This window comes from Balaenoptera musculus, chromosome 3, assembly GCF_009873245.2.
Source record: "Balaenoptera musculus isolate JJ_BM4_2016_0621 chromosome 3, mBalMus1.pri.v3, whole genome shotgun sequence".
In the NCBI taxonomy this organism is placed as follows: domain Eukaryota; kingdom Metazoa; phylum Chordata; class Mammalia; order Artiodactyla; family Balaenopteridae; genus Balaenoptera; species Balaenoptera musculus.
The window spans coordinates 25,031,283-25,052,254 of NC_045787.1; the positions used below are offsets into that span (position 1 = coordinate 25,031,283).

At 47.8% G+C, this 20,972-nt stretch overlaps 1 protein-coding gene across 1 annotated transcript in view; it reads left to right on the forward strand.

Annotated features, from left to right (window-relative positions):
* The first annotated feature begins 277 nt into the window (after positions 1–277).
* The window catches only part of PDZD2 (PDZ domain containing 2), a 373,142-nt gene continuing 352,447 nt past the window's right edge, over positions 278–20,972 (forward strand). The window contains exon 1 of the mRNA XM_036846552.1: positions 278–564. The gene's annotated coding sequence lies outside the window, so the exon portion shown is untranslated. The remainder of the gene's footprint in view (positions 565–20,972) is intronic.

Here is a 20,972-nt window from a genome sequence, read left to right on the forward strand (position 1 = left end):
CAAGCCCCACCATCTGGAAATTCTGAGCTGCCATCTCCCCGGATCCTTTCCTCCCAGGATCCCCAGGTTTCTTAGCCAGCGCCCCAGGGCTCCCGGTTCACCCGGAGGGACTCGGTCCGCGGTGTGCCTTGCTCGGGGGAACCCCGCCCACCTTGTCATTCCTGCAGGGGAATCCCCGCCCCCCGTCCATGTCACTCCAGGAAGGGAGTTCCCGCCCCTCGAATCTACCAGAGGGAGGGAATCCCCGCCCATCCTGGAGGCTCAGTGGAGCCCCAGCGCCGCGCAGCTGGGAGAGCTGGGCGAGAAGCGGACTCCCGGCGCCGGTGCGTGCGGCCCCGGGCAGGGAGAAGCGGTGGGTGGCGGCTGCGGGGACCCGCCGGGCCGTGGACGCCCGGGATTGCGCCTCCTGTGGCTGCGGACGAACCTAGGCGCTGCAGCTCCGGGCAGGCGCGGTGGTGGCACCGGCGGTGGCAGCAGCGGCGGTAGCTGCGCCGAGACCCACCGGGCGGCGCCTCGGTCCGGACGCAGGAGGAGCAGCCGGAGCCTCCGCCGAGCCGCGTGCAGGTGAAGCGACAGTCCCGCTGTGGCCGGGACGTGGGGCTTAGGGTGGGTGGGGGCCGTTGGGGGCCAGTGGGGGCGGAGGCTTGGCACCCCCGAAACCGCGTGCGCCCAGGAAAGTTTAGGGACCAATCCAGGTGCGGGAATCCCAGCCCCGGCTGGGCGGCGAGTAGGGGAGCTGAACCCCGGGCCCACGTTGGGCGGCGCAAACTCCCTGTGCATCCGGCTGGGAGCAGGGAGAACGCGGCCTCGGGAAGAGGGCCCGACAGAGCGGGCCGGGGACAGCGGGACAGCCCGAGGCGCACTGCTGGGCACACTCAGGACAGGGCCTGAAGCCCCTGCCGGGGCGCGCGCCCAGGATCCCCATTCCTGGGCCATCGCCAGGTCCCCTCCTCCAGGACGGAGGCACTCAGGTGCTCTGGCCTCAGGTACTGCCTTGGGGTCCATCCTCCCGCGCTTACTCATCTCTTGCCCCCTTCCTGCCTGGAGAAGAGACACGCGGCGCGAGGGCAGGGCGCGCAGAGAGCAAGGGCATCTTTGGGGAGGTTACCGGCGTCTGCCAGAGAGATGGGGAACTACGGCTGAGGCGATGCTGCTCTACCTTCTCTCCCTCTGAAGTCCAGTTCCTCCGCAAACCTGGCCTTCTCCTCTTTTCTCTCTCCCTCGCCCTCTTGGATTTGCGTTGACGTTTTAGGTCTTAGGGCTGCTTGTCTTCCTGCAATGCTGAGTTGGGGAGGGGGAGGGTCCAGGGTCCCTGGTTGGAGTCTTCCAGAAGCCTGTCCTCAGAAGCCCTCATCCATGCGGAGACCTTGATAAGGGACACTGGAGTGTGAAGAGGACGAGGTCTGACATAGGCTGGTCGCAGAGACTGGAATGGCAGGCACGAGGGCATTCCAGAGCTGCAGACGTGCGCTGGCACTGGAGGTGGAGGAGCGTTGGGGGAAGGAGCGGCCTCTTGCAGCTTGCACGGCCTCTTGCCTCTCACAGAGGTATGGTGCTTCGGGTGGATGTGTTTCCCTTGACAAATCATGATGGAGGTGGCTGCAGAAAGTGATACTCTGGCTTTGCTTTTACACAGAGCCCCCGCTGGACCTTCCGTGCTGCTGGTCCTTCCGCAGTGAGGCCTCCCCCACTCAGTCTGCTCTGAACTTGGGCTCTAGGCACCTGGTATTTTTACCAGCTCTAGGGCCAGCTTTTCTAGTCTGTGACTTCTGAGTGGGGGTCAAGTAGGCACAGGTTGGCAGATGTGGTGTGGGACGGCTGCTTGTAGGAGTAGAAGAGAATGTCCCAGAACATACCCTTGGCTGCAGGTGGTTCTAGAGCTTCATCAATTCCTTCTTCCATTAGAATGGGCCAAAACCCACTGCTCCACTAATAACCACATAGTGTTGGTGGGGGGGAGGGGTGCAGAGAGAGATGTGGGAGCAGGGGGATGGCAGGTGCTGGGAAAGGAAGAATCAAAACCATGTAAAGTATATAAATGTACCTCCCTTAACACAGTTAATATGCTCCTGGAAAAACACTGAATTCTGCTTTAAATATCATTGAGATTGATTTTGCATGCACTTACGGCAGTTTACTATTTAAGGAAACTTATGATAATTTCTCTATTCATTTCAGCCATTTTTGTGGTTTGCGTGCACAGGGGCTTAGAGGTTCCTGGGGATGTGCATAGGTGACAGAGCTCTGATGCAAACTGGTGCCCATGTGGCATGTATAGGCACTCTATATTTATTGAATGGAGAAATGAAGGGATGATCTAACGAATAAAGTACCTGAAGAGTGATCCAGATGCAACATTTTGGGAGTATGGTGGAGAAAGAAACCACTTTTGACTGAGGGGATCTGACAGGCTTGGTGGAGGAGCTATGTGCTTTAGGATGACTCGTCTGATCTCTTGCAGGAAGAATTGGGATTGGGGAGAGATGAGAGGTGAGGACCCTGGTGAGCTTATTGTAATAAGATAGAGGGTGGGGACCTATGGAGTTCTGAGCCGGTGGGTGGCAGCAGGCTTGGAAGAAAGGAAAGGCTCATCAGACATGGACTTGAAGTATGGGCACTGCTTTGACTTGGAGTGAAGAAGAAACAAAGGTCACCTGCAGGTGAGGAGCAGAATACACAGTTGGCTGAAATGGGGAGTTTGGAGTTTTAACATTCAGCAGACCAGAGGCCTGGAGAAATCCTTTCAGACTTCTCCTTCTTGACTTCTCCCACATCTAATCAGTCACCAAGGTCCACTGACTGCCTTTCCTTGTAAAACCCATCAGTGGCTCCCAGGACCTGTGGGATGAATTCCAAATCCTATGCCCTTCTTCAGACTTCTTTTCTGCCATATCCCCCGACACGCATGTGAGCTGTAGTCCTCCTGACCTGTACTCCTCTCAGCCTCTACAGCGCTGTCTTTCTGCAGTAGTAGTGGGAAGGGCCGGGTCCTGGAATATCCTTTCTCCCCTGGTCCTCCTGATGAACTGTTTTTTTATTCTTCAAGATCCAGCTCAAAGCCTCCTCCTCTGTGAATTCTCTGCCTCTGCCTCTCCCAGGAGACGTAAAGCAGTCCTACCTCTGGACCATAGCTCTACAGAGCCCCCTTTGCACACTCATCATGCTGTCTGGGCCTGTTTCTTTCTTTTTTTTTTCAGGGGGCTGCACGGCATGGCATGTGGGATCTTAGTTCCCCGACTAAGATGGAACCTGCGCCCCTTGCATTGGAAGTGCAGAGTCTTAACCACGGACCACCAGGGAAGTCCTGGGTCTGTTTCTTTTTTTTTTTTTTTTTTAATTAATTAATTAATTTATTTTTGCTGTGTTGGGTCTTCGTTTCTGTGCAAGGGCTTTCTCTAGTTGTGGCGAGCGGGGGGGCCACTCTTCATCGCGGTGCGCAGGCCTCTCACTATCGCGGCCTCTCTTGTTGCGGAGCACAGGCTCCAGACGCGCAGGCTCAGTAGTTGTGGTGCACGGGCCCAGCCGCTCCACGGCATGTGGGATCTTCCCAGACCAGGGCTCGAACCCGTGTCCCCTGCATTGGCAGGCAGATTCTCAACCACTGTACCACCAGCGAAGCCCCCTGGGTCTGTTTCTTTAGGACCTAGTCTTATTCATGCCCAGAAAAGGCCTCGACCAGTCACCCACCAACTTCCTCAGGTTAGACAAGAAGAGACACAGAGCCTGCACTCCAGACACCCCACCACTCCATTGCGCCAGCTGACTGTACTGTACGGTGTTGTCCCAACCCTGGCTTGGAAGTTCCAGAGCTGGTGGGCTGCACAGGGTAACACAGAGCTGTGCATACTCCCTTGGCCTAGATCTTGTGGGCCTAAGTGACTCAGACTATGGTGGGAGGTGGCTGTCCCTGCTAGAAGGTGGCCCCAGCTCCCTCTTTCTGCATCATCCACAAGGGGAAACATCCCGAAGAAGACAAACCCACAAAAGGTCAGGACCAAGCCAAAGGAGAGGCTGAATCTCATTAACAGGGCAGACTTGGAGACTCAACAGTTTTTTTTTTTTTTTTTTTAATTAATTAATTAATTTATTTATGGCTGTGTTGGGTCTTCGCTTCTGTGCGAGGGCTTTCTCCAGCTGTGGCAAGCAGGGGTCACCCCTCATCGCGGTGCGCGGGCCCCTCCCCATCGCGGCCCCTCCCATTGCGGAGCACAGGCTCCAGACGCGCAGGCTCAGCAGTTGTGGCTCACGGGCCTAGCCGCTCCGCGGCACGTGGGATCCTCCCAGACCAGGGCTCGAACCCCTGTCCCCCGCACTGGCAGGCGGATTCTCAACCACTGCGCCACCAAGGAAGCCCGACTCAACAGTTTTTAACCTCTTTCTTCTGCCCTCAAAAAGTGTGTCCATACTACCAAGTAGGATGCTCGGCAGGCAGGCCCCTAAGGAGGGTGGGCGGACAAGTGCGGGCAGGAATGTCTGAGAAGGGCCAGCATCCCAGGAGGATGATGGGAAAAGGCCATCGACAGAGACTGAGAGCAGCATCTGGAAAGGATGCCCAAGGAAGCCTGGTTGCAAGGGACGAAGGAGAGAGCAAATGCCAAGACAGTGCAAGTGGGGAGTGTAGACACTGGATCCAGAAGCATGCCAGTCAAAAATAACAGGAGGGTAGTTTGAGGAGGTGGTAGCGTTATGGGAAGGTTTATTCAGGAGAGTCCCCCTACTCCCCCCCTCCCAGGCATGTATAGTAAACAAAAGAGAAGTGGGAGAGAATGGAGTCAAGATAAGGAGCAGATAAGGGAGGGAAGGGGCCAGAGACATCAGGAGCAGGTGCAGGGAAAGAAAAAAGCTGACATCTGCCTTCCCTGAAATGTAGGCGGGAAGCAGAGGTGGGGCGAGGTGCTGGAGAGAGCCTGCAATGCAGCGGAGGAAGAAAGTATCAGTCTTGGTGAAAGAGAAGGGTTGGCTGCTGACAGCCGGGTGGGCACTGTGTGAGGCTGGGAGCTTGGGGGCACAGGCTGCTGCTGGCCAGGGTGGGTGAACCTGGCTCGTGGCACCAGCTGAGGCAGCGAAGAGGGAAAGGAAGGATGGTGGAACTGGGGTCGGAGACTTGGCTGGAATCCTCACAATGAGAGAACGTCTCGCTAGCCAGATGATTCGAAATTTTGGAGCCTCAGTTTCTGCATGGGCAAAATTGGTAGAGTAGCTACTTCCCAGGATTATTCTTAGGAGGAATAAAAAGAGCTACTGAGATATGCGTGTGTCTCAGTGACAGCGTCTGGTATGTGTGGGTCCCGATGAGAGTGTGTTGAGAAATGAATAAACCTCTCGCCAAAGTCAGTGACAGCCCAGTTGACTGTACAGGCAGGAGGCAGGACTTTTTAGTAGACCCGACTGAAGCTTTCTCCCAGTTCTGGGTGAAAGATGTATCACGGCCCTCTCTGATGCAAAAGTCAAGTTGCCAGGGCTCAAAGCAGGGAGATCCTGGATGGTCTCCCCTCTCCTTAGTGGTTTTTGGAAGGAGCGATACATTCAGACTGGCTAATTCCTGCACTCCAAGAAGCGGAGGCCCAGAAAAGCAGAGAACTCGCCTCATTTCAGTACAACCAGAGCTAGATTCACAGTCTAAGGTGCTCGATCTGGGAACCGTCATCTTTCAATGGCAGCTGTGCAAGATGCAGGTGGGTGATGAGGAATTCAAAATCTGTGGCCTCCCTTGGTTTTATTAATGGATCTATCATTATACTTAGATTAGATAAATATTCTCACTCATTCGTAAAGAGGGGAGGGAAAGGAGCGCTTAACTTGATTTAGGAAATAATAAACGTGTGCCAAATTAAATGATATTTGGGGAAAATGTGCAGAAAGTTTTTTAAGGAAAGAGAAGTATAAAAATATGTTCTCAGATTATCCTTGATTTATTTTTCCAGCCGGATGGTCTATGTCTAGATTATGTTGTCCTTTGGGTTTATGCATAGGTTCCATATAAAATGATGGATCCTTTCATGGCATTTAAAACTTTTTAATCCTTGATCTTATAATAACCATCTCTATTGATGGAAATGGAAATGGAAAAAAAAAGATGGACTTGGGAAAGGATACATTTCCCCGGGGTTCTGCAGTTCTGGGCAGAGACAGGATTTGAAGCCAGGTAGGTCATCTGATTCAGACTTGAATCGCCTGTGATCTAAAGAGCTCAGCATTCTATTTACAAACGTGTTCAGGAAAACACTGGGAGCATTTACGGTTTGAAAACTCAATAGTTGAAGGGTCCCTCTGTGGTCTGATACGGCGGCCGGGCCGAGAGATGTCTTGTTAAGGCACTAAGTGTGCGGAGAAGACACATCTGTCTGTTAAGTCTCTCCAGCTCCCGGAAGAGGCCTGCCCCTGGCCGGGGCCTCTCTCCAATGCCAATAACATCTTCTCCACCCCATGTTCGCAGTGGGGCCGGGCAACAATCCCCATCCTGAGAGCCGCTGGCTTCGGGATGCGTGCGTTACCTGCACTAATACATAGAGTAAACAGCGACTGGGCTATTAGCTTGCGGAAAATCAGAAACTTAAGCATTCACTCTCTTTGTGAAGCAGTCTAATGAAACCAGATAGCATTGAACATCTGACTAAGTTATGCCTGGATTATTTGTTTTTGGGATTTTAAGTGTTTCTGTGGCTCATCAAACACTCTAACACGTGAGGGGGTTTTGGAGAAGCAGGGTTTGGGGAACCAGCTTTACAGCAAAGAGGACTAATTTTGCCCACACTGATGTCGCAGCTTTAGATAAAATAATAGCAAAGAGATAGGGGAAGTTTTGTTGCCATAAGCAGCCTGAAATGCCTAGCTATCCACATGAGGATTAAGAAAAAAAATCACACTCTCTGAAGGATTTGCAGATCTCTGAAGGACCATAATCCAATCCCTTGCCTTCAGGTTGAAGTAAATTTAGCGCATTCCAGAATAGATCTGTGGTGTTTGAGCAGCCTCCTGAGGAGGGGCTTTCATGGTGTTTGTGGCCCTTAATAGAATGATGCTCCAGACTGGGTCCCTGGAGGATTTTGGCAGGAGTGGAAATGCATTTGGACTGAGCCGCTCATGGTCTCCCTTTTTATCAACACCTGACACCACCAGCACTTGCTTTTGCCTGCACTCCACTTTAACTAACTCTGCTACCTCAACCGAATCATCCTAGTTAAAACACATACATTCTGTCACCCTGGCTTCCGAGGGGTGAGCATCCTGCTTTGCTAAAAATCAAGATGCATGGATGCAATGCAGAATCAGATTCCCACCATTATCTAAGAGCTGTGGAATCCAAAGCCAGCTCCCTGGCTGAGACCTGCCCGCTGCAGGAATACAAACTGTGCTGGGAGGCGGCTGGGAGGGAGGGTAATTTTGGATCAGGGTGTTCTCAGTAGAGGGTGGGGGCACTAGGCTGCCTCACAGGGGAGGCCTCTGGGCATCCAGAGGAAGGTAGTGGGAGGAGAGACAGTGCCTGGGAGACTGGCTCCCCTGGGGCCCTGTCTGGCTACTGTCTCTCCTAACGAGCTCTTGGGATACCTAGGGGGGAAGATGCAATAAACACTGGCTCTTTCGTCCCTTTCACCAGAGGCCAGAGCGCTGCACATGCCTTCTAATGTGAACTTGCTTGTCCTGTTTACACGTCTTGGGATGGGGTTGGAATTCCAATATTCCACAAGACCCCTTCTCTGTTAGCCATGCTATCTTAGGTTGGTGTAAACAAGTTTGAACACCCAGTAATGCCCTCACCCCTGAAGACTATTAAGTGGTTCTGACACTGCTTATATTTGCATGCAGGTGATCAAATATAATTACAAAGCCTCTTCTAGTGTTTGAACATTTCTTTTTTTACACCTATAAAGATGAGAATGGAGCCAATTTTAATAAAGCAAGATGTCAATAAACTCTTTACATTTTTATGTGTTGGCCAGTGGACACTTATAGAATGTCTGATTTCAGCTGTGCTTCAGCTACATTCCCCACCACCCCCTTTTTGACACAGTGCGTCTTATAGAGATTTGGGTAAAACTAGAGTGTGCTATATGGGTCTCTAGGTGAAGAAAATTAACTTCCAAGGCTAAAGCAGCCATGCAAATATTATTCCTAAGTCACTCAGCATATAAATTTGTCATCGCTTTCCTCCAGTTTTCCACTGCCCACTCTCCACCCCTACCCCACCCTGGTCACAGTTATTCCCAGTATCATTAGGCTAAAAGAAGAGACAGCTGTCCCCAGAAAATGTGTTCCAAGTGTCCTCAGCAGCGTGGATTCTCATGAGAGAGCAGGCAATGAGATGGCACAGGGAGAGGAAGGTACCAGAAAGGACCACATTAACCCCTCTCTGGACCAACTACTCGTCTTTAAAAACCTGAGCAGATGTGAGGCTTATTGACTTCTTTAGCGTGACTGCTGGGGAGCAGCGTTCAGCAGTTTCTGGCACCTGGGAGTCACACACGGCCCCTGAGCACCCTTCCCACCCTCTGGCCCCTCACCTGCTCAGTGTCCTGGGCACCATCTATCTCTTGAGGGTCTCTGGAGATGCTCAGCCCTTTCCCCCATACTCTTCAGGATCCATACGCCTCAGGATCTGGCACAATATTCAGTACATGGGGAAAAATGAAAGTCATTTGAATGTTCCCTATTTGACAGGCACTGTTCTAGACACTTTACATGTATTAACTCATTTAATTCTCATAACCATCCGATGAGATCCATGCTGTTATTATTCCCATGTTTGTTTCCTAAGGCTGCTGTAAGAAATTACCACAAACTTGGTGGCTTAGAACTACAAAAGTTTATTCTCTCATAGCTCTGGAGGTCAGAAGTCTGAAATCAGGTGTCAGCAGGGCCATGCTCCCTCTGGAGGCTCTCAGGGAGAAGACTTCCTGGCCTCTTCCAGCTTCTGGGAGCTGTCAACATTCCTGTGGCTGTTTCACGCCAATCTCCATCTCTGTCTTCACATCGCCTTCTGCGCTGTGCGCTCGTGTCTTCTCTTGTGTGTGCATGTCTCTGTTTTGCGTGTCTCCTATAAGGACACTTGTCATTGGGTTGAGGGCCACCCGGATAATTCAGGATGATCTCAGCTCAAGATCCTTAATTGAATTATATCTGTGAATAAGGTCATATTCACCAGGACGTGAACATATCTATTACAAAGTCACCATTTATCCCACTACATACGCTTTTGCAGATGGAGAAATGGTGCACTGTGTTTAGGCAAATTCCCCAAGGTTACAGGAGTTTGTGGAACCAGGATTTAAGAAGAGCAGTTTGGCTCCAGAGCTTGTGTTGTTGAACTACAGATCTTCCTCGACTTATAATGTGGTTACGTACTATATAATAAGCCCATCATAGTAATACTCATTGTAAATTGCAAATATCATAAGTCAAAAATGCACTGAATACACCTAATCTATGGGACTTCCCTGGCCAGTGGTTAAGTCCAGTGGTTAAGACTTCAAGCTCCCAATGCAGGTGGCACGGGTTCGATCCCTGGTTGGGGAACTAAGATCCTGCGTGCCGCGCAGTGTGACCATACAAACAAACAAACAAAAACAAAGAATACACCTAACCTACCAAACATCACAGCTTAGCCTAGCCTACCTTAAATGTGCTCAGAACACTTGCATTAACCTATAGTGGGCAAAATCATCTAACACAAAGCCTATTTAATTAAAAAGTGTTGAACATCTCATGTAATTTATTGAATACTATACTGAGAGTAAAAAGCAGAATGGTTGCATGGGTACAGAATGGTTGTAAGTGTATCGGTTGTCTACCCTGGTGATGGCGTGGCTGACCGGGAGCTGCGCTCACTGCTGCTGCCCAGCATCTCCAAAGAGTGTTGTAACTGCCTGTCGCTAACCCGGGAAAAGATCAAAATTCAAAATTCGAAGTATGGTTTCTACTGGCTGTGTATCACTTTTGCACCATCGTACAGTTGAAAAATTGTAAGTCGAACCATCATAAGTCGAGGACCATCTATGGTCTCTACTACGTCTCAGTAAATGTGCTCTGATTGTTTATGGTATGAATGGATGACAGGATGGGTGGGTAGATAGATGGGTAGAAAGATGCTGATAGCAATAACTGGCCAACGCTCTCCTTCCCAGCGTACTGAAAATTACACCAACATCAACTGATGTTCATTATTTTATGATGTTGCCCCAGGACTTGACCTTGGGTCCTCTTCTCTAGTTATTCTCCCTTCTAGGGAGATCTCATCTACCATCTGTGTTATGTTGCCTCCGAAATTTATGTCTCTAGCTCTCACCGACCTCCAGACGCGTATACCCCACTGCCAACCTGACATCTCTGCATGGGAATAGAATGGGCGCCTCAGACCTAGCACGATCAAAATGGAAGCCTTGATATTTACCCCTCATGCTACTTCGTTCCTTCTCCTCCCACCTCAGGAATTGGCACCAGCATCCACCTACAGGCTCATTCCTCAAACCTAGAAACCACGCTTCATACTTCTCTTTTCCTCCCACTCCAGCAGCTAAGTCTGTGAGTCCTGCTGGCCCTCCCTCCAGTATCCGCCTTCTCCCCACTTCCATGGCAGCCCCCCTAGTTGAAGCTGCTGCCACGTGTCCCTGGACTGCTGCTGCCATGGTCCTCTAACTGGGCCTCCCCAGAGTACTCTTGACCCCTAATCCTTTCTCCTCAGAGCAGCCAGAGGGACCTTTTAACACACAAATCAAGTCATGTCACTCTGCAGCTTCAACGTGGGGATTTCTCATTGCCATTTGAATATGATTCAGGCCCTTTGCCCCAACCTGACTCGCAGGTGATTTCCTCTGTTCCCACTCATTGCCCTCACTCTCTGTGTCCAGAAACACTGTCCCTTATGGAGCATAGCAAGCTCTATCCCAGAAGATGGTCTTACCTCTTCCTGGAAGCGTTTTCCTTCAAACCTTCAAAGACCTTCTTCACAATCATATACTTTAAAATGGCCACCCCCAGGTGCTCTATCATGTTACTCTTTTTCTGTTTGAAATAAAGTTTTGATTTATTTGTTTATTGTTTGTCTCACCTGTTGGAATGTAAGTTCCATCAAAGCAAGGACCTTGTTTTGTTTACTGTATCTCCAGTGCTGACAACAATGCTTAGTATACAGTAGGCACTCAGTAAATAGCTGTTGAACAAGTAAAGCACTTGTTACATTCCAAGGACTGATCCCAGTTATCCTTATTTTTCAGATGATGAAAAGTAGCCTCAAAAAGTTTAAATTGCTTGCCTAAAGTTGCACATCTGTTAAGAGTTGGAACAAGAATGTGAACCCAAATCTCTCTGTCTCCTAAGCCCGCGTTCTTAACTGTTATTCCATATAGAGTCTCCGAGAAGGAGGGACTGCCTAGGATCCCTAAAGTCCCTACAGAGCTCTGAGTTTTCTAATTCATTTTTCTGCTCAGAAACCCAGGACACAGATTGTTAAAACACAGGGAAGAAATATACTTACTTAGATTCTCAATGTACTGTTTCTCTGAAAAGTTGGCCCTGGGGCTTAAGCTTGAGAAGTCAAGAAGTTCATTTCTTTTTTTCACCACTTGGTCATTTAGGCTGAAGACGTTTTCTGATCCACCTAGAGAATTAATGGTTTAAACCCTCTTCCTTGAATGCTTATAGGAAAGGCAGAGACGAGCAGGTTGCATCCTGATCATCTCTGCAGGGAGAGTGCAAAGGTGAAATTTGTTTGCATTCATAAGAAGCCCTGAGATCTTCCTCCTCCTGGTTTTCCTTTTGTATCATCACTTTCCTGTAGTTTGGTTTTTGTCTGCCTCCCTGTCTCCTCCCATTTGATAGGCCCCTACAATGACAACATGGACCCCATTTTTAGATGGTTGAGAGCAAGACCCTCTGCATTGGGTCTTGCTAAAACACTGGTCTATTTCTCTGTCACCAGCTTTGGGCCAGTCATGGAAGAGGCCAAAGGATAGGCTCTTGCCAGATGTGGGGCTCAAAGGAACTTCTGCCAGTTTCAGACTGGGGAAAATGAGAAAGCAGCTATTTGTTTCCTTCCCTGCTCTTGGGCCCCCTTTTAAAAATAGGTTCCATCTTGAGAATTACATCAGCATCCCGATAAGTAAACATCAGACAAAAAGCTACTCTTTCAGGCAAATAGTAATTGTGAGAATGGCCAAGACCCACAAATGTAGGTTGGGCTTTTATTCGTAGAAAGGGCTATAGTGGCTGATTAGTGTATTTGGCAAATATAGCTGCTTTCCTGCAGGGAAGCAGAACTCTGGCCATTTGATACGTCATGCGCTTTGCCTCTGCTGTCATGAGCGGGGGTGGGGGGGGTGGGGGTTGCTATGGTAACCAGAACTTTGCCCAGAGGGTTGTGCATGTAAAATGTCACTCATTAGCAGTCTCCTTTATTTTTATCATGAACCAAAGAGGAGCTGCTCATTGTTTCTGCTAACAGGCAGGTGGGTGGTCAAATGGAGCCCAGGTTGAATTGTATGTGCTGTTCTGATGTGCAATATCGCCACCCACCACAGTTCGCATTTGCTGGACCAAGAAGTCCTTCTGGATTTCCATTGGTTAAAATCCATGCTGGAACCTGCACGCTGGGATAGTTGGACTTATTTTTTCTAACTCTTTCTCAATGGCTACTCCCCATCTTCATCTTGACACAGCATGTGAACTTTGCTAATAGGGGTGGTCCTGCAGATAGGAAGTAGGTAGCTTCCCGTAAAACCACTGAAAACTATGAAAGCTCAGCAGACATTTGAAGGAGGTAGTATTATCAATGATGCTCAGCTCTCTCCTAGAGTTTGTACTTTGTCCTCGCCGCTGCAAACCAATTTTTTTTCCTTTTCATCCAATTAATATTTATTTAGTACATATCACATACAGAAAAGGTATGTACACTTCACATTCAATGCATGAGGAAGAAGAATAAATAAAATTCAGATTGCCTTGAATTACCAATCCCATCAAATTATTTAACTCTCTTTTGGGATGGGAGAGAAACAACAGAGAAAGCATTCCTTGAAGAACATGATGTGCTTCCTAAACCCCGCTTTTGCTGGAAACTTGGAACTGGCTAAGAACCCCCTTAGGCATATTTACTCATAAACATGTATATCTAGGCCTGGGTGAATCTGGGCGATGTCACATTGTGCTGTATCACCTGTGGCTTTTGTTGGGAAAGTGAACTGCAGTCCAAAGTGAAGCCAGAGCCACTTCTTCAGTTGATGTCAGCAGTGTGTCAGAAACAGTAGACTAGAAGGTTCTTCTAGGCAGAAACCATGAGATGCTGTGACTGAAACACCCAGGGCAGTGCCTGGACCATACTAGATCCTTCATGAAGGTTTTTTAAATGAATGAAACTAGTGTCAGACCAGCATGGCTGAGTGGGGAGAATAATCGGTACTACATACTTCAGGTCATACCTACAGCTAATCCATGAAGATCCCTGAAGTCTGAAATGGTCTTGCCCTTCAGAAACTTATCATCTAATAGGGGAACTAGTAAATCTGAGACAGTGCTAGTTATGATTTAAGATGTATGGGAAGATGAATCTTCTGATATGTGTCTTAAGAGAGATCTTTCCATCACAATATTTTTCCAAATGGAAAGATTTCCACTTTACAGAGTGATCATTTTAGGTGATTTCATGAACATTGCACTTGTACAGCCCCGGGGCATTTCTTCAGTAAATCAGATAGAGACCTACTGTGTACTAGACTCTTAGATTCTATTAGGGAAGACAGACATTCGATATATTTTAAGCTGCGTCCAAGAACATGACCTCCTAGAGAAGTGATTCACTACCTTGTTGTACATCACAGACTGCTTTTATCAAGGTCGCTAATGACGTCTACATTGCTAAACCCAAGGACCGACTCTCAGTCTTTTCCATGCTCCTTCAAAGCATTTGATGCACACAGTTCATCCCTGCTTTTTTCTTGAAATGCATCCTTCCCTTTGCTCTCTGAACACCATACCGTACGGACATTCCTCCTTGCTCACCAGCCAGCATTCCTTCGCAGTTTTCTTGACTGTCTTCTCTTCTCCCTGATCTCTCAACTGCTGGAGGGCCAAGGACTCATTACTTGCACTTCTTGTCTTTTCTTTCTGTGATTACTATCTGTGATGTCAGTCATTCTCATGGATTTAAATGCCATCCGTAAGCCAAGAATTCACACCAGTGTATCTCCATCTTGTACCGCTTGCGTATAGAATTATCTATCTGATACCTCCACTGACGGCCATCTCAGGCTTTAACGTCTAAAACTAAGTTCCTGATTCCCACCCCTTCCCCTTCCAGATGCTTTGTCTCTAGTTAGTTCTTCCAAAGATACCCAGAATCTGACCATGGCTTATCACCTCTCTTCATCCCCGGTGTCCTCATCTCGCAAGTGGGCTATTTCAGGAATTGCTCGATTTCTACCTCTTCTCTTTCCCCCCATAGCATATTCTCAACAGAGCAGCTGAGTAATTCTAGATTCAGAATATAAACCAGATCATGTGACTTCTCTGTTCAAACTTTCCCATGACTCCCCATCTCACTCAGAGTAAAAGCTGAACTCATTACTTAACTTCCAGGCCCTCCCCTTCCCATCCTCCCTGACTCCATCTCTGTAACTCTCCCTCTCTGCTCAAGCCACACGCCACCCTGGCACACTGATGCCTCGGAGGCACTGCACCTGCTGTTTCCTCTGCCTGGCGTGTTCTTCTTTCATGTAGCTGAGTTGCTACTTTCTTCAGGTCTTGATTAAAATGTCACCTTCAGTGAAGTCTTCCATGTCACCCTGTTCCAGCCTGAGATTTCATAACCCCCTTCTCAGCTTTATTTTCTCCTTTGCACCTGGTCAGTGTTTAAGCATATATATTTTACTGACTTAATTTGCCTTTCTGTCTGCTCTACCCCGCTGCATTGTAAAATTTATGAGGCTATTTTTCTGAAGGGGGGGAGCCTATTTGATTCACTCATATCTTCAACACTTAGAACAAGGCTCAGCATATAGCAGGCACTCAGGAAACAATTTGTCGAGAGAATGAGGTTAGAATCACTGGTATTTTTCATTTAAATATTGATGCCCTGGGGATTGTGATGTAATTGGTAGGACAAGCACAAGCATTGGTATTTTCTGAACGTTCCCCAGGTCATTCTAATGTGGAGCCAGCGTTGCAAACCACTACTTGTTTTTTTTCTTCTTGGGATCTTTACCTCTGTGGCATATGTTGTTGCATTCTTAGAAAGTCCATAAGTCTCAAATCTTAAATTTCTGGGGATGATTTTAATGAAGTTTGTGCTGTGTGTAATAGCGTACTAGGGTTTTCATTGGAGCATCTTGTTAGAGTGAGTGTAGTGGACGTTCCTCCTTGCATGACCTTGGCTGAACTTTGCCTGGAGGCACAGACCCCCTCTTGCAAAGTTAAGTGTTTTCTTTGTTAATTTCCCTGTTGAGCAGCAGGCTTTTCTCTTCCTACTGTCAGCCCTCCCTGTCTGTGTATCCGTGGGCTCTGCATCTGCAGACTGAGCCCACTGCTGGCTGATGGAAAATATTCGGGAAAAAAATTCCAGAAAGTTCCAAAAAGCAATACTTGAATTTGCCAGTATTTACATTGTATTTATAGCCATTTACATTGTATTAGGTATTATAAGTAATCTAGAGATGATTTAAAGTACAAGGAAGGATGTGCATAGGTTATATGCAAATACTACGCCATTTTATACAAGGGACTTGAGCATCTTCTGATTATGGTATCCTCAGGGGTCCTGGAACCAATGACCCACGGATGTATTTGAAAAGTGAGACGGGATTTGGATGCAGCTTAACTTCTTTCATCTGCATGGGCTATATGCATTTATTTCACACCGCCCACCCAGAATGCCCCCCTACCCCTTGCCTAAACTCTGTCCATCCCTTAAGACCCAGGCAAAGTCTCATTCCCTTTGAAGAATGTTTCTCCTCAGCCTCCAGCTAGCAGCCTCTCTCAGAAAGTCTGGCACACACAGTGCTTGGCACATTCTCTTGGCATCCAGCACATGCCGCCTTGGTTGGTGAACCTTTTGGTGAAAGTGTCTTTCTTTGTTTTTAGCTCCTCCTAGGCTAGACTGTGAAGTCTCGGAGGCTCTTGACCATATCTCTCACATCTTTGTGTCCCCAGCAGCAGGCTGTAAACAGATGTTGATGGATTGGCTAAACTGGTCCTGTTTAATGTATAGGCAGCTTCTAAGGAGCATTGCCAAGGGGAAAGGGTGTCCCTCTTGGCATAATTAGGGACTATACCCTTCATAAACACCCTGGCATTTTTTACTCTGGGTTATTTGTTGATCTGTATCTTTCTCATCCCATGTTCTTTTTTTTTTTCTTTTTAATTAATTTATTTATATTTTTGGCTGTGTTGGGTCTTCGCTTCTGTGCGAGGGCTTCTCTAGTTGTGGTGAGCGGGGGCCACTCTTCATCGCGGTGCGCGGGCCTCTCACTGTCGCGGCCTCTCTTGTTGCGGGGCACAGGCTCCAGACGCGCAGGCTCAGTAGTTGTGGCTCACGGGCCTAGCCGCTCCGCGGCATGTGGGATCTTCCCAGACCAGCACTTGAACCCGTGTCCCCTGCATTGGCAGGCAGATTCTCAACCACTGCGCCACCAGGGAAGCCCCATGTTCTTTTTTAAGCAACTAAATATGTAGCTTGTAAGATTTAAAATCTCAGGATTTCAGTAACCTGGTTGAAAATGATGTACTCAAGAAAGTTCAGATATAATCACATTTGCCTTTATTTTCAAAATCAGATTCAAGGAAATAAATTTAAACTACTCTTTAGGGCTGCTGGGAGGAAGTCCTGAGACAGGGCAAAGTGGGGCACCTTATACAGCCCTTCTCTCTCTATTTGAAATAGTGGCTTTTCTATTACAGTCTCATTATCAGGCTAACATTCTTCATTTCAACTGGCTGGGAGATCAGGTAACCCGATCTACTGGAGTAAGAGGAAGTTTTAGAAGCTAAGGTCTCAACACCTTTGTGGCCTTGTGAAGCCCTAGGATTGGGGAAAAGTGATGTCATGGTGAGACAGGAAGTGTTATAAAGCAGTAAAATGTCATAAACCGATTTCCATCTGGTCTTAGGTGTATAAGACACAGCAAAGAAAAGCGCATTGTGTTTTTATCCAGTGAGGATAAGGTTACTAGACCAGTACATCATGGGAAAGCTGTTGACATAATGAATGTGGACTTTTCAACAAGGTGTTTGGATGGTCTCTTGTACTATCTTTGTGGGCAAGCTGGAGAAACGTGGACTGGACAGTTGCAGAAGGTGGTGATTTGTAGCTGACTGGCTAAATGCCCGTACAAAGGGGTTGATGGATTGGTGTCAATCCAGAGAGAGGGTTCTAGCAGTGAGAGTCAGACATAGTTCTGCCACTGGATTTATCCTGCTCCTGTTCAACGTTTCTATCGATGACTTGAATAAAGACATGGATGACACATTTATCCCATTTGTTCATGACCCAGATCTGGGAAGCACAGTGACCTCATTTCACACCAGAATCAGAATCTAAACTGACATATAGGATAGGCCACGTCCTGCAAGATCAGCCAAGGGCTCAAGTGAAGTTCCCTCACTTATGTCCGAAAAGCCAACTGCATTTATTACAAGACAGTCAGGAAGCTGCTTTAATAGTGGTCTTTGTGTAAAAGATTTAGGCAGTTCATTTGACTATATGATCAGTGTGCACCAACACTGTGATGTGACTATTAAATAAATGTAAATCCCAGTTGTGAGGGGCCCAGAAACAGTGTTGATCCTCAGCACTAGTCCCACACATCCAGACTATTATGTGCTGCTCCAGGCAACATGTGGTGTAAAGTAACATATCCAGAGGCAAGGGTCCAAGATGGGGGAATTGGTCGGAGAGATCTGAAGGAAAGATGATAGTGCCTTCCAAATCCTCCCCCTTCCAGCCCATGCCCCTGGGGACCATCACTTCACCCACTCCTTTGCCAATACTCTAAACTCCCTATCTCCTTCCCTTTTGCTATCCCCACCAAAATCCCTCCACCGAATAAGTTCAACCACCTGCATTTTCTGCCTCTGTGTCCTGGCTGCTAAGCACTTCTGTGAAAGAGGAAAAACCCACCATCTATTTGGATCGGTGCACCTGCAGAATTATGGCCTCTGAACTCATCAGCCTCATAGGCTGGCAGGCAGGTGGACAGTCTCTACGGGAGGTCACCTTTCCCTGCCGTTTCCCCCACTGCCTTGTCTGACTCTCCCCCCGCCCACCTCAAACTCCTACCTTGTGACCTTCACCCTCCCTCCAAGCTGGGGACCTTCATGCTTTCTTCACAGGGAGAATCAGTGGAAACCCCCTCAGTCCTGCTCCTTCACTTACAGTCTATTTCCACATCCAGCCTGCACTCTTTCCTTCGTGCCTGAGAGAATTTCCCTCCTTTTACTGAACATTTCCGCCAGACTCAGTTATCGATCACACTTAATCAGCATACTCTTTCCCCTTTGTCTTTAACCTCCCCCTGCCTATGAGCCTTTCCTCTCCACCATGTGCAAACGTCACCCCTCTTTAATTAACTCCCCTCTGCCTTTATATCCTTAACAACCAAATTACCTGAAACTGGTCTGTAGTGGCTGTTTTTCCTTCTTTAATCTCTCAATAATCCCTCAGTGGACTGTGCAATCTGATTTCCATTCCCAACCCTCTGTTGAAAGTCCCTTGTGGTGACCACTGATGGGCCTCTACATCCAAATCCAACGGAAACGTTTCAGTACTTCAGTTGGCCCGCAGTCCAGTTCCTCCTTTATGAAACACTGTTCTCCAGCTTCTCTGCTACCACTCCCCTCCTGGATTTCTTCGTGCCTCTTTAATGGATGCCTAGTCTTAATCTTCTCTCTGAGCTCGTCTCCATGGAGCACTTTCATTGATTTTTGCAACAACTTTTATTCCTCTTTACTTTTTTGGACTGGTTTATACTTCACCTCTTAAACAGGGATGTTCTCATTTCCCCCCTAGGCAATTTCAGCTGCATTTTCCACTCCAGCCACCAGTATATACAGACCCCTCCAAACTCTGTCCTTTTAGCCTCTACCCTCCTCTTGGGCTCAGGACTCCCGTGTCCAGTGTCCGCTCACCACCTCCACCCGGCGACCCTCAGCTACTCCAGACCAACACATCCCAAACTGATCTCATCACCTCTCCCACATGAGCCTGCCCCTCCTCCTCTGTTCTCTGTCTTGGCCAATGGCACCCCCTCAACCAGCCCCCAAACAATGAATCTGGACTCACCCTCAACTCTCTGTGGTTCTGTGTACTTGCATGTGGGAAGTTTGCAACTCTAATCCATCAGGTGGCCAAATAAATAATTTCAATGGCTTTCCTGGGCAGAACTGCTAAGACTTATTCTCATTTCTGGTCCAGAAGCCAGAACAAAGGCCAGAGCATTTGAAATTAAGGGACAGAGATATAGCTCCCTGTTGGGAAATGTTTTTTAACATTATAGTCTCAAAGGGGCATGGGCTGCCTTGAGAGGCGGTAAGTTTCCCTTCACTGCAGGCACCAAGCAGGGGCTGGAGGACTGTTGCAGGACTGGGCTGGGGGACTTCTAATGCTTCTGCCAACTCTGAGGTTTAATTCTGCAGCTAATAAGTTCTTCCCATCTACTTTGTCCCCATCATCTCATTTATGCTTCCTAGTAGATTATTAGCCCCATTTTATGGATGAGGAATCAGAAGCTCGAGGGTCAGGTAATTTTCCCAAGGTGATCCAGCTGGGTGATCAGTATTTGGGCCAGGCCTCCAAAGCAGACTAGTGTCCCCAAAGCCCGCTGTTTTTGTGAAGCTGCTGCCTTCTATTTGGCATTGGAAACAGACTTCAATTCAGTAGAGTGTAGTCAGCTCACTGACGCAGGTAGACCTTTGAAGATAATTGAAAGGAGCAACTTTGGGGTTCAGAGCTTAAATAAATAAATTTGGAGCTTAAGTTTTTCTTAAATATGTCCCCATATTTATTGGCCTATTATCCTTCCCCTCCATGTCTCCAGATGTTCTATCATTATAATGATCAATCCTAATAACCAAATTCAATTTTCTTCCTAGGCCACCATTTCCATTTCCCAGAGGCTTGGGAAGGGACAAATGAGAAAGGGTCAATGCTTCCATTTACTTAGAATGGCTTTTAATTAAATGCAGGTTCCAGCCGCAGAGGTTCTGTGTTGCTGCTAAAATAGTAGCCTGCTGGGTGACCAACCCTGAAGGGGGCAATCCCGGGTTTTCTTTTACGAACTTGAAAGAAAGGGAGGAGATGCCACATATTTGGGGAAGGGAGGGATTGGCTTGAGGTATAGAAAGAATATAAGCAAATATTTACATTTTCATTTTTGCCTCTACTACAGTGTCATGGAGGGAAACAGAGGTCTGATAAAAACAGCAGATAAGCATCGAAATGAAAGGCAGCCAGTCTAGGACAGTACCTGGGCGGGAGCTAGAGGTCCGAGGGAATGGTTGAGTTGAGGATCTGAAATCCAAGCTGTAGAGACTCACCTTGCAGATAACCATGAGTGGATATTTTTGTGGCCCTCATTAGCTGCCATTGCCAGAGCTCTAAGGAGCACTTATCCTCTTACACCCTCTAAGGTATATGATTACTTCTCCATCTTTCACCTGATCCCAACCTTATTGTTTGAGTACTCACAGTTCTTAGTCTGCAGGCTTGAGGGTTAGGCAAGGATTGAGGAAATAAAATCCAGCATTAATTCTCAAGCCTAAAGATGGATAGAATAACCAGCTTCTCTCTCAATGCTTTTTTTCAGAGAAGCAAAATGTAGCTGTTGTCATTGTTAAAGGTGCAAAGCAGGATTGGGAAGGTTGAATGAAAAGAGTAATGGGCCAGCAGCCAACACTCTGCTCTAGCTCAGATACTGCCACTGTCTAGTTTTAGATCCTAGGTTCTTCACACTTGGAATGAAGCAATTGCACTTAATGATTCTTAAAGTCTCTCT